Source organism: Monodelphis domestica, chromosome 4 (assembly GCF_027887165.1).
Source record: "Monodelphis domestica isolate mMonDom1 chromosome 4, mMonDom1.pri, whole genome shotgun sequence".
In the NCBI taxonomy this organism is placed as follows: Eukaryota; Metazoa; Chordata; class Mammalia; order Didelphimorphia; family Didelphidae; genus Monodelphis; species Monodelphis domestica.
In genome coordinates, this window is record NC_077230.1 from 250848291 (window position 1) to 250859908 (window position 11618).

General features: G+C 32.6%; 1 pseudogene; it reads right to left on the bottom strand.

Moving 5' to 3' along the window:
- Positions 1-592: 592 nt before the first annotated feature.
- Positions 593-6255, bottom strand: LOC100617793 (actin-like protein 6A; annotated as a pseudogene).
- Positions 6256-11618: the final 5363 nt, after the last annotated feature.

An 11618-nucleotide genomic window follows, 5' to 3' on the forward strand; every position in this document is an offset into this window, starting at 1 on the left:
CTACAGCTGATGGAGCCACAGAAGTACTGGAAGGAGCAAGATGGAAGAATGGAAATCCTACACCAAAAATACTGGGCACTTCCTGCATGTAGGAGGATGAGGGAAAATAGGAATGTGTGAAGGAAAGCATTGAATGGATTGGGTCATGCATTCAGAATGGCAGCCAGATAAAGGCAGCAATAGAGTCAAGAGATCATGAGATAGGGGGCAGGGTGGATGTTCACTGAACTGCTGCCCTGCTTGACACAGGCAAAATAAAAAGTCACAGTTGGCTCTCGAGATGTGATGTGAAAAATTTAGTGGGCAGAGAAAAATCTTGATAAACTGAGGCAAGAGCAGATTTTGCTCTCTTCACTTTTTTTTCTTTCTTAATAGAAATCTTTATTATTTCGTTTTGCAAGTATGAGGTAAAGGTATAGGCAATAAGTTTTACTAGTCAGTAAAAATCAATTCTACCAATCATTTGAAAATCAGTATACTAATCGGAGTGTTGAAAACAATTTACTGAAATGAAAATATTTAGAGAAAATAGATATTTATACAAAATTATAAAATGCTTATAGGAGTTATTGCTTTACAATGAAGGCAAAAACTCACTTTAAGTTATATGGCCAGTTAAAGGCTTTAAAATTTGTTCACTGGAAATTGAAGTATGTAAAAATGTATAAACAGTCTACAAAAGATGTTCATTTTTGTTCCTGAGTATACTAAAGCTATGAAACATAAGGGATCATAGGGAAGGCCACAGTTTTTTCAGAACTAGTTTCAAGGGCATTTCCTTTCTACACATTGTTTTCCTCCTTCTTCATACTCTTGTTTGGAGATCAACATCTGCTGGAAGGTACCCAGAGAGGCTAGAATTGAGCCACCAATCCATGAAGTAAATTGCCATTCCTTTCCACTGTGGTGTTATTTGCAATCAATTTCAATCTCATACTCAGAGGTGTCTTCTGAGACAGCTCCTGATTCAGTCTGTCAGTGAAACACTATCAGAATGTTTCCTCCCGCCCCTAACATATTGTCATAAAGTCCCGGTCTAAAGTCAATGTCACACATCCCAAAGCTTGTGGTAACAACATGACTGACTCCCAACATTGTGTTGTCTGACAATTCCTTCACATTAGATGGGTCAAATAACCCTTCAGGAATCTTGAGTCACTCATTACGAAACAACTGTAGCCATTGGGAAACTCATAGTGAACTGTAGGCATCTGTGTAGCCACTTGTTCATCATAAGTTGAATCTGACACTCACAGTACAGAAGCTTGAAAATCTTGGATCACACAATTACACATGTAATTATGCCAAGACCTTGTAACTTGTGGCAACTTCTCTTTTCTCCTCCAATATGCTGGGGATCCTTCATGACCTGCCTCCTTTGATGCAATCATGTATGGAGGGATCAGTTCTACATTCATTTCTTGGAACAGTTCTCTGCATTGCATTGTAATAAAGTCTCCAGCAAGAGGTGATTTCATAATGTCTTGCTGAAGGACATAACCATCGTGGACTGGAATGGCAGTGGTATGAGTGGCTCCACTATCCAAATCTAGCCTGGTAGAACAACCATTGGCAAATGCAGTAAGAACCGCAGTTTTACAAAGGAAGAATGCAGGAATGTTATAGTGTTCAAACATCAGCTGTCAGTTTTTCTCTTTTTGCTCTGGTATTCCATGGTGCTTCTGACATTAGAACAGGGTGCAAGCTGGCTTCTGATTTGACATGTATCTTGTAAGAGTGATCCAAAATAGCTTGGAAGCTGTCCCAATCTTCAATCATTCCATTCTTCAAAGGTGATATTGCTTCCATATTCTCCCTTGGAACACACAGCACATTGGTATCTGTGTAATAAGTTGGACCTCTTTGCTTGCCTGTATTCCTATCTATCTCCATCAATGTGCTCCCATCATCCCTTTCAAGTACCACACCAATAGCAGTGGGAAAATCAAGCTTTGGGGAGTCCTCACCAGCATAGCCAGCTCTCACTGTATAGGAGCCAATGTCAAAAACAAGAGCCCCAACTTTATCTCTGCACTCATGGATGCTACTCCAGCACTGCCTCCCCTGCTCAGAAGTGGCCCTTGGCTCTGGTGACTCCCAGACTCCCAGAATACTGCAACCACCTCCTCCCACAACTCCCCACCCCCCACCCACCCCCTTCTCTTCTCATCCATATTCATTGTTTCCTGGATTTCTCTCTGGGCATGGCTTGGGGGCCCTAATCATACCCACAGAAGAGCAAGCTAAATGGAGCAGCAAGGAAAATAACCTATATATCTCTCACCTAATTTTCCATTTTTCCCCTACTACTTTTGATTTAATAAAATTATTAATTTATGGCCAGTCTCATAATCTTCCTTCTTACAGGAAAGTGAAAAGTGTGTGGGTTTTACAGAATAGTATCTGAGGTTTTGAACTGGGAGGATGGATGATTTCTCTGGTACAATAAAGCCAGATCTTTACACAAAAAGGTCTGCCAGCATCTTATTTTTACATTACCAAAGCATTATTTTATAGATCTAGAAGAAAAAAAAAACAAAATTTATCTGAAAAAAAGTTCAAGAATATCAAGTTAATCAATAAAATAATATGAAGTAAAACTTATTAGCCGTACCTGATTTCAAACTCTATTACAAAGTGGTAATCAACAAAATGCTCTAGTATTGGCTAAGGAATAAAATCATAGATCACTTTAACCATTTAGATAGTGATCATTTTAATCTAGCATTTTGTAAACACAATAATCCAAGCTTTGGGGGCAAGAATACACTATTTTACAACAATACGGGTTAAATACTGGGAAAACTTGAGATCAGTCTGGCAGAAACTAGGCATAAACAAAACATTTCTCACTGTATAGCCAGATAAAATCAAAATATGTACATGATTTAGATCTAAAGGGTGATATGATAAACAAATTAGGGGAGTATCTCAAAAATTACTTGCCCATTCTTTGGATAGTGGAAAATCTTATGACCAAGCCAGAAGCTTGGATCAAGGGAGGCAAAGTAGATCATTTTGATTACATGATATTTAAAAGAAAGTTTTTTTTTTCACAAATAAAATCAATTTAGCCAAAATTAGAAGCAATATAGGAAATGAGAGTATAGAACACTTATGTTATTAAGGTTTTATTCATCAAATAAACAGGGAAATGAGTCAAATTCCTAAAAATAAGAGTCATTCAAGAACTGATAAGTGCTCAAAAGAAGAGCAGCTGGTTTTCAGAAGAAGATATAAAATTATCAATTGTCATATAAAAATTCACCAAAACACTCATAATTGGAGAATGTAAATTAAAACAACATACCTAACACCTCTTCCTCATTGGCTGGATTAATATGACCATAAAGGGAGTAGACAATTCCGAAATAGATGTGGAAAAATAAATTACTGTCATCTTGATGGAGTTATTTACTGATCCAACAACTGAGAACAATAGAGAATTTTGTCAAAAGGGCTATAAAATTACTATTTGCCACAGCAATACCATTTCCTGGTATTTACCTCATATAGATCAAAGAAAAAGGAAAAATTGACTTTTGTGTATAAAAACACCCACCTGTAACTGATTAATTAGCACAGACCTTTCCTGGAGGGTCCCAGGTCTGCTTTTACCACTTCCACAGTAATCTGTATTTTCTCTCACCTGTTATCCAATCCCTTTATTTTCTCTGGGAGAAGAATCCCTGGAATTGTTGCTGCTGCTATAACTATTGCTGGCAACACTATAGTCCCCAAACCTCACTGATTGAATTACTGTTCTTTTGTCCTCTGGGTCATTCATCACCCCAGAGAGGTCATAGACCATTCTCCTTCCTAACTTAATTCATTTGGGCTTTTAATTTTTTCCCCTAACCTTTTATTAGTCATGTTGTTCCAGAATGGTTTTTTTTAACATTGGTTGAGAGGAATGTTGGGAGATTTTGGCAGGATTATTCCTTTTATTCTGCCATGTTGGATTCAGCTCCTACTTTCACTCACTTTTCTTTTAAACCACTCAAGAACATCTTGCTTCATTACCAACCTCTCTTGAGTATCTTCAGGATACTGTGTTTGAGGGATTCATTTATTTTATTTTTATTTGAAATATTTATTTATAAAAATCTTGAAAGATATATAAGAACTGATACAAAGTTGAATAAGCATAACCAGGAGAACATTGTAACCACAATATTATCATAGTGATCAATTGTGAAAGCCTTACATACCCTAATCCTTGTAATGATCTAAAAAGGTTGCAAATGATTCAGGATCAAAAATGTTACACAATTCCAGAGAATGAACTGATTAACCCTGAGTAGAGATGAAAGCACACTTTTTTCACTTTATTTTTCTTGATTTCCCCCCAAAATAATTAATTTAGAAATGTTTTGCATGACTTCACATGAATAATTGGCACTGAATTACTGAATTGTCAAAGAGTAATGTTTGAAATTAATATAAAAATATAACTCCTTGCCTATACTTATGCACTGTCAGGATGCTCACCATTAAGTCTTGTGACTAAAGGCCAGCAGGTCTACCTTGAATCCTGACTTCCAAAAGGGCTGGTAGAAGTCCCAGTGTAGCAGATGACATTCGTGATTTTTAAAAAAAAATATTTCCCTTGAGTTTGTTGACTTTTTGTTTGTTTGAGTGAATATTTTTAAAATATTTTTAAAGCTTTAGAAAGTAATCTTTTGGTAAATTAATTACTGTGTGAAAAAATAGGTAAATTGATAGATAACATATAATATATAATATATATATGTATATCATTAATAGTAATATAATTTAAAACATTATGTTCATAACCATAAATCATTATTTCTCAAATTAAGTTCCTTTGTCTGTATTGACAAGCAAACTTCCAAGTATTTTATTTATTCTATACTTATTTTACATGGAAGTTATCTTTCTATTCTTTCTGTTGCTTTTTCTTATAACTAAATAAATGTTTACATATGTATGGATTTATTTTATTTCTTTAAATTAGAAAAAACACTTCAAATTCTAATTAAATCATCAAATATACAAAAATAATTAGTTAATATTTTTTTGCATTTTTATTTGCTTGATGCTTTCCCCATGACAACATCATAGCCAGCATTTCTCAGATGCTATTAAATAATGTAGAAAGCATGGACAATTTAGATTTGTCTCTAATCATGTTGAAAATAATTCATTATTTTATTATTTGGACTCTTGATTTCAAATAAATTATCTTGTAGTTTAAAAAAATGCCTAATTATTCTTATGTTTTTCATTGTTTTAAGCAAAATTGGGGATGGGACTTTGTTAAAAGACTTTTCTTCATCTATTGATGCAATCATCTTATTATACTGTCTTTGTTATTAATATGCTCAATACCAAATATTTACCATTTCCCCCTTAATAAACCAAACTTACATTCCCAACTCTTTGGTAGTATATGGCATTTGTGACAGGATATTATAATGTTTTTATTATTAATTTTCACCAGTTTCATTAGAGATACTGTCATATAGGCTTTTATATCTCTTTTGCAGTACCAATTTAAATCTTAAGAAGATATTTGTCATACAAATAATTTGGAAGTATCATTTTATTTTCTTTTTTAAAAAGCTATGTATTAATAGAATTATTTTTTATCTTTGAATGCTGTAGTAATGATAGGGGGACTTAGAAGATGAAGGGACCAGAGAGCAGCTGTTTTTGAGGACTGAGTTCTTGGTGGCACTTTCTCTTCCTCCACTAAGCTGGGCAACTTTAATGGAGTTAGTCAATCCAGACCAGAGGGTAAGTCTACCCCTCACAGCTTTCTCCTTATGAGGAATTGAAAATCCCCCTCCTATTACATAGACTCCAAGTCAGTTCTGTTGTAATTTAAAGTTATCTAATTTATGTTGAGAAGGAAGGGAGAGGGGAAAGGGAAAGAAGGAGATCCCAGCTATCTCTTTCCTATGGCAACTTTTGAGGGCTTGATCAAAATCTCTCTTCAAGGAATATAGCTTTGAGTTCCCCTAAAGGAAAATTATAGACCAAGGGTTGTCTTCAGTTGGGCAAGGAACTTCATTCAACTCCGTCAGGCAAAAAAGGGTTTGAGAAGAATTTCTTTCCTATCCAGTTCTTTCAGAGACTTAGATAAGAAGACCAGAAAGTCTCCCTCAGGCTCCAACAGTTTTCTTTTTGAATCTTCATGCAACTCTCCCATACCCCACAAGTCCTGAATGTTCCATTTGTCTCTCCAGAAACATTTTCTTCAACTTTCAGATTTCCCTCGATTTTGGCCATATCCTTGTTCACAATGATTGACAAAATTAATTTCTGAATCTATCTTATATTATCTCAAGGTTTTGTTTTTACCTTCAGTAATTAATTTATTATTTGTTCAATGACTTATTTTGTAGGGGTATTTTTTGAAATATATATTTCTTTATATACCTGGGTATATTGTATTTCTTTTAAGATGTAATCATACATGAAAACACTCAGTTATCTCCCTTCCTTTTTGACTTCTCCCTACTGAAGAAGACAACATTTAACAAAAAGATTGATGTATATATATATATATATATATGTGTGTGTGTGTGTGTGTGTGTGTGTGTGTGTGTATCTTGCTTATTTCAATTTATTAGTTCTTTCTTTAGGGTTGGAAGAATACAAGTACTTCTTCAAACAATATTTGTTACTTTGTATAATGTTCCCTTAGTTCTTCTCATTTCATTCTTCATAATTTCATGTAGGGGCTTCCCTTGTTTTTCAAAAACTAACCTGCTTGTCATTTCTTATGGTACAGTAATATTCTATCACAATCACATGATACAACTTGTTCAGGTATTCACAAATTGATTTGACATCTCTTCAATTTTCATTTCTTTGCCACCACAGAGAGCCACTATAAATATTTTAGAAAATATAGTCTCTTTATCTCTTTCCTTGCTCACCTTAGTGGTATTACTGAATCAGAAGGTATAATTTTTTTGAGCATAATCCCATATTGCTCTTCAAAATGGCTGGATCAATTCACAGTTCTACCACTAGTGCCTTAGTGTCCCCATTTTCCCTTGTCACCTCCAATATTCATCATTTTGCTCTTTTATCCTTTCTATCAACATAATAGGAATGAGATTATTTTTCTGAGTTGTTTATTATATATTTCTTTAGATATGTGTCCATTGCATTTAGATTGTTGGTATATAGTTCAAAATAAAAACAAAAAATATTATTTCATTATTTCAATTATTTCAAAATAAAAACAAAAAAAATCAGTTGCTTCTGATTTGACAATAATCAAGTTTAATGTCACTTCCTGAATGCTGAATAGGAGTACTATCCAATTATGAGTTCTTTCTACATTATCAGCTAAGGAAAATGAACATGGATGCTGAAAATCCATCCCATTTGCAACTTAATCTGAAGTTAAGGTAATAACTTTAGTAGTGAAGGCTCCATGTGGTACCCATAAAGCTACTTCTCAGTTAAATGAAAAAAGCCAATCCTATCAATGTTTGGGAACTTTGCTGCATCGAATCATCTCCACCTCTAACATATGACTTATTTGAGTCAACTAGCTGACTCTTTTGTGTAACTACATAAAGCAGGCATTTGCAGTCTTTGATGGTTTCTGTATCATTTCTCTAATGTATATGATAATGAATTCATACTTCAAAAGGTAAAGTAAAATAAAATTTACATTAATAAAGCAATAATGTCCCCATAGAGTGATAAAACTGAGTTTTAGAACAGTGCAACAAGTAACAACTTGTTATAAGAAGCAAATTAATCTGTTGTGAAAAGTTGTATGAATTTTTTGGTGCATATAGAAGAAATATGTGATATTTATGATTCAATGTGTAGCAAAGCTATAGGGTAAGATTGTAAAGAATGTATGAATTTATGAGCCAGAATAAAACAGTGTCAACTAAAATGTTTTCTAATTTTGTCCAGTATGGTTAGTTTTCTCATAGGAGAAGAAGGTTTCAATAGCACATTCAAGGGATCTGCTAAATTCTCTGCTAATTGCTATAAAAATAATTCATAGCTTTATCAACAGGGCCTCTGCCCATTTATGATAACTACTGATCTGTACAATCTATACAAATGGAGCCTACACCCATATTGCTACTTAAGTATGTCCCTTCAGTATTTCTACAAATTAGATCAGTCATATTAGACTTGATCTGATCATAAATGATCCTCCTTATATTCACAAAAATTTGTGTTGTGTGGGAGATTTAAACCACTATGTCATAGGTATAGAAAAACACACAAAAATAACAGGAAGTATCTGGGCAGAAGATCTAAACCAGTGATCTACCTCTGATATTCTCAGCCTCACCTTCTTCCCAGAATGATTTGTTTTTCTTGAAACAGGTTGCAAGACTTATTTATTTATTTATTTAGTGCCATACCCTTTGAACTAACAAAATACCTTTTTTTTATTAGAAAAAACTATAACAAAGTTCATTTGGAAGAACAAATGATTGAGGATATTCAGGGAAATAATGAAAAAAATGTGAAGGAAGGGGGGCTCACAGTATGAAATCTCAAACTATACTATAAAGCATTGGTCATCAAAACAATATGGTACAGATCAACAGACAGAAAGGAGGATCAGTGCAATAGACTTGGGGTAAGTGACCTCAGAAAAACAGTCTATGATAAGCCCAAAGATCCCAGCTTTTGGGACAAAAATCCACTATTTGATAAAAACTGCTGGGAAAATTGGAAGGCAGAATGGGAGAGATTGGGTTTGGCTCAACATCTCACACCCTACATCAAGATAAACTCACATTGGGTGAATGACCTGAATATAAAGAAGGAAACTATGAATAAATTAGGTGAACACAGAATAATATATATGTCAGATCTTTGGGAAAGGAAAGATTTTAAGACCAGGGAAGAATTAGAATAAAGTGAAAAATGTAAAATAAATGATTTGATTACATTAAATTAAAAAGGTTTTGTACAAACAAAATCAATGCAACCAAAATTAGATGGGAAACAATAAATTGAAATATATTTCATAACAAAAACGTCTGACAAAAGTCTAATTTATAAAGAGCAAATTAAAAACAACTCTGAGGTATCACCTCACACCTAGCAGATTGACTAAAATGACAGCAAAGGAAAATAATGAATGTTGGAGGGGATATGGCAAAGTTGGGACATTAATGCATTGTTGGTAGAGTTGTGAATTGATCCAACCATTCTGGAGGGCAATTTGGAACTATGATCAAATGGTGCTAAAAGACTGTCTGCCCTTTGTTCTAGCCATAGCACATAATCACATAATTTTTATTGTGTTTGTTATTCATATAATCTATTTTGCTGTGAATTTCCCTAATATCATACTAGCCTTGCATTCATGGCATATAGCCCACCTTAACAGAGTACATGATCTTGGTAGTATCTAATCTAGGTAGTACCTAATCTCATTGCTAATATTTTGGATAAATGTTTTTGCATCAATAGTCATTAAATAAATTGATCTAGTGATTTCTTACTCTGTTTTAGCTCTTCCTGGTTTAGATATACAAACCATATTTATGTCATAACAGAATTCTGGAAAGACTCATTCTTTACCTTTTCTTTTTAAAAATTATATATGTAATATTGGGATAAATTCTTATATCTTAGTTTGATAGAATTTACCTTTAAATTAATCTATCTGGAAATTTTCTTAGGAAGCTCATTGATAATTTGTTCAATTGTTTTTTAAACATAGGGGAAAATAATCTACTAATCTGAGATTTAATTATTTTGTAAATATACATCTAACTCATTCAGTTTTACTGGTCTTTAATTGGGCAAAATAACTCCTAATAATTGTTTAAATTAACCTTCATTAGTGGTAAGTTGCCACTTTTTATTTTTGAATCTAATAATTTGTTTTTTTTCATCATTTTTTTATTTTTTTATAAAACTACGTTTCAATACAATTTTCAATATTCATTCTCTAACGTTTTGCCACCTATATTTTGTCCCTCCCTCCTATCCCTCTCTGCTCCCCATAGGCATGTAATATGATACAGATTGTACATTATTATCATATAATACAGATTTCCCTCTTCATATTGTAAAATAATGACATATTACTTACACTAGATGAAATTAAGTGAAGAATGATATGTTTAAGTGTGAATTCATACTCAGCTTCTTCTATGGAGGTGGATATCCTCTTTTGACATGAGTTCCTTGTACTTGTCCTGAACCCTTGCCTTGCTGATAATGGTTAAGTCATTTACAGTTAATCATTATATATTATTGCTATTACTGTATACAACCTTCTGGTTCTGTTCATATCACTTTGAATCACATTATGGAAGTCTTACAAGGCTTACTGATTTTTTTTTTAATGATCACCCAGCTTGTCATTTCTTGTGGAATAATTATATCCCATTACAATCATATATCTCAAATTCTTAAACTATTATCCAATTGATGGATATTCCTTTAGTTTCAAATTCTTTCTGCCGCAAAAAGAGCTGCTATAACTATATTAGAATGTATAATTTATTTTCCTTTTATCACCTAAAGAAATAAACATAGTAGTGGTCTTGCTTGGTCAAAAGCTATGTACAGTTTTATAACTTCTGGAGTACAATTCAGGACTGTGCTCCATAATGGCTGAATCAGTTCACTGTTCCATCAATAATGTATTAGTGTCCTCATTTTTTGACATCACCTCCAACATTTTTTATCTTGCCCTTTTGTCATTTTAGTCAATTTTATACTTATAAGATGATATCTCAGGATTGTTTTCATGTGTATTTCTCTAATTAATAATGATTTAGAAAATGATTTTACTATAGTTATATATAGCTTTGATTCCTTCATTCAAAAACTCTTTTCCATTTTTTGATGATTTATCTATTAAGGAATGGCTCATATTCATTTATGTGACACAATTTTCTATACTTTAAAAATAAGGCTTTTAACTAAGAAACTATGTACAAAATTTTTCCTAATTTATTTTTTCTCCTAATGTTGGTTATATTGGTTCTATTTTTATAAAAAAAAAACTTTTCAATTTAATATATTCAAAACTATCAGTTTTATATTTCACAATGATTTCTATTTATTTATAAATTCTTTTCTAAATAATAAATCTGGTAGGTAATATGTACCTTGTTCTTCTAATTTGTTTGTAATTTCTCCATTTATACTGTATATATTTTTATCTTATCTTGGTGAATAATGAACAGTATTATTCTACATTTAGTTTCTGCCAAACTGTTTTCTTGCTTTCCCAACAATTTTTACCAATTCATGAATTCTTATACCAAAAATTTTGCATCTTTACCTTGGTTAAATACAAGGTTACTATAAATATTTATAACTGTTTGTTGTATGTCTATTCTGTTCCACTAATCAACTTTTCTACTTCTTGGCTAATAACAAATAGTTTTGAAAATTATTTCTTTATAATATTGTTTCAAATATGGTACTGCTAGAACTCCTTCTCCCATCCCCATTATTTCCTATAAGATTCTTAAATTTTGTTTTTTTCCAACTGAATGTTATTGTTTTTCCACTTCAAAAAATATACTTTTGACATTCTATTTTGAATGGCTTTGAATAAGTAGATTAATTTTGATAAAATTGTCATTTTAATAATGTTATCTCTGTATATGCATGAAAAATTAATATTT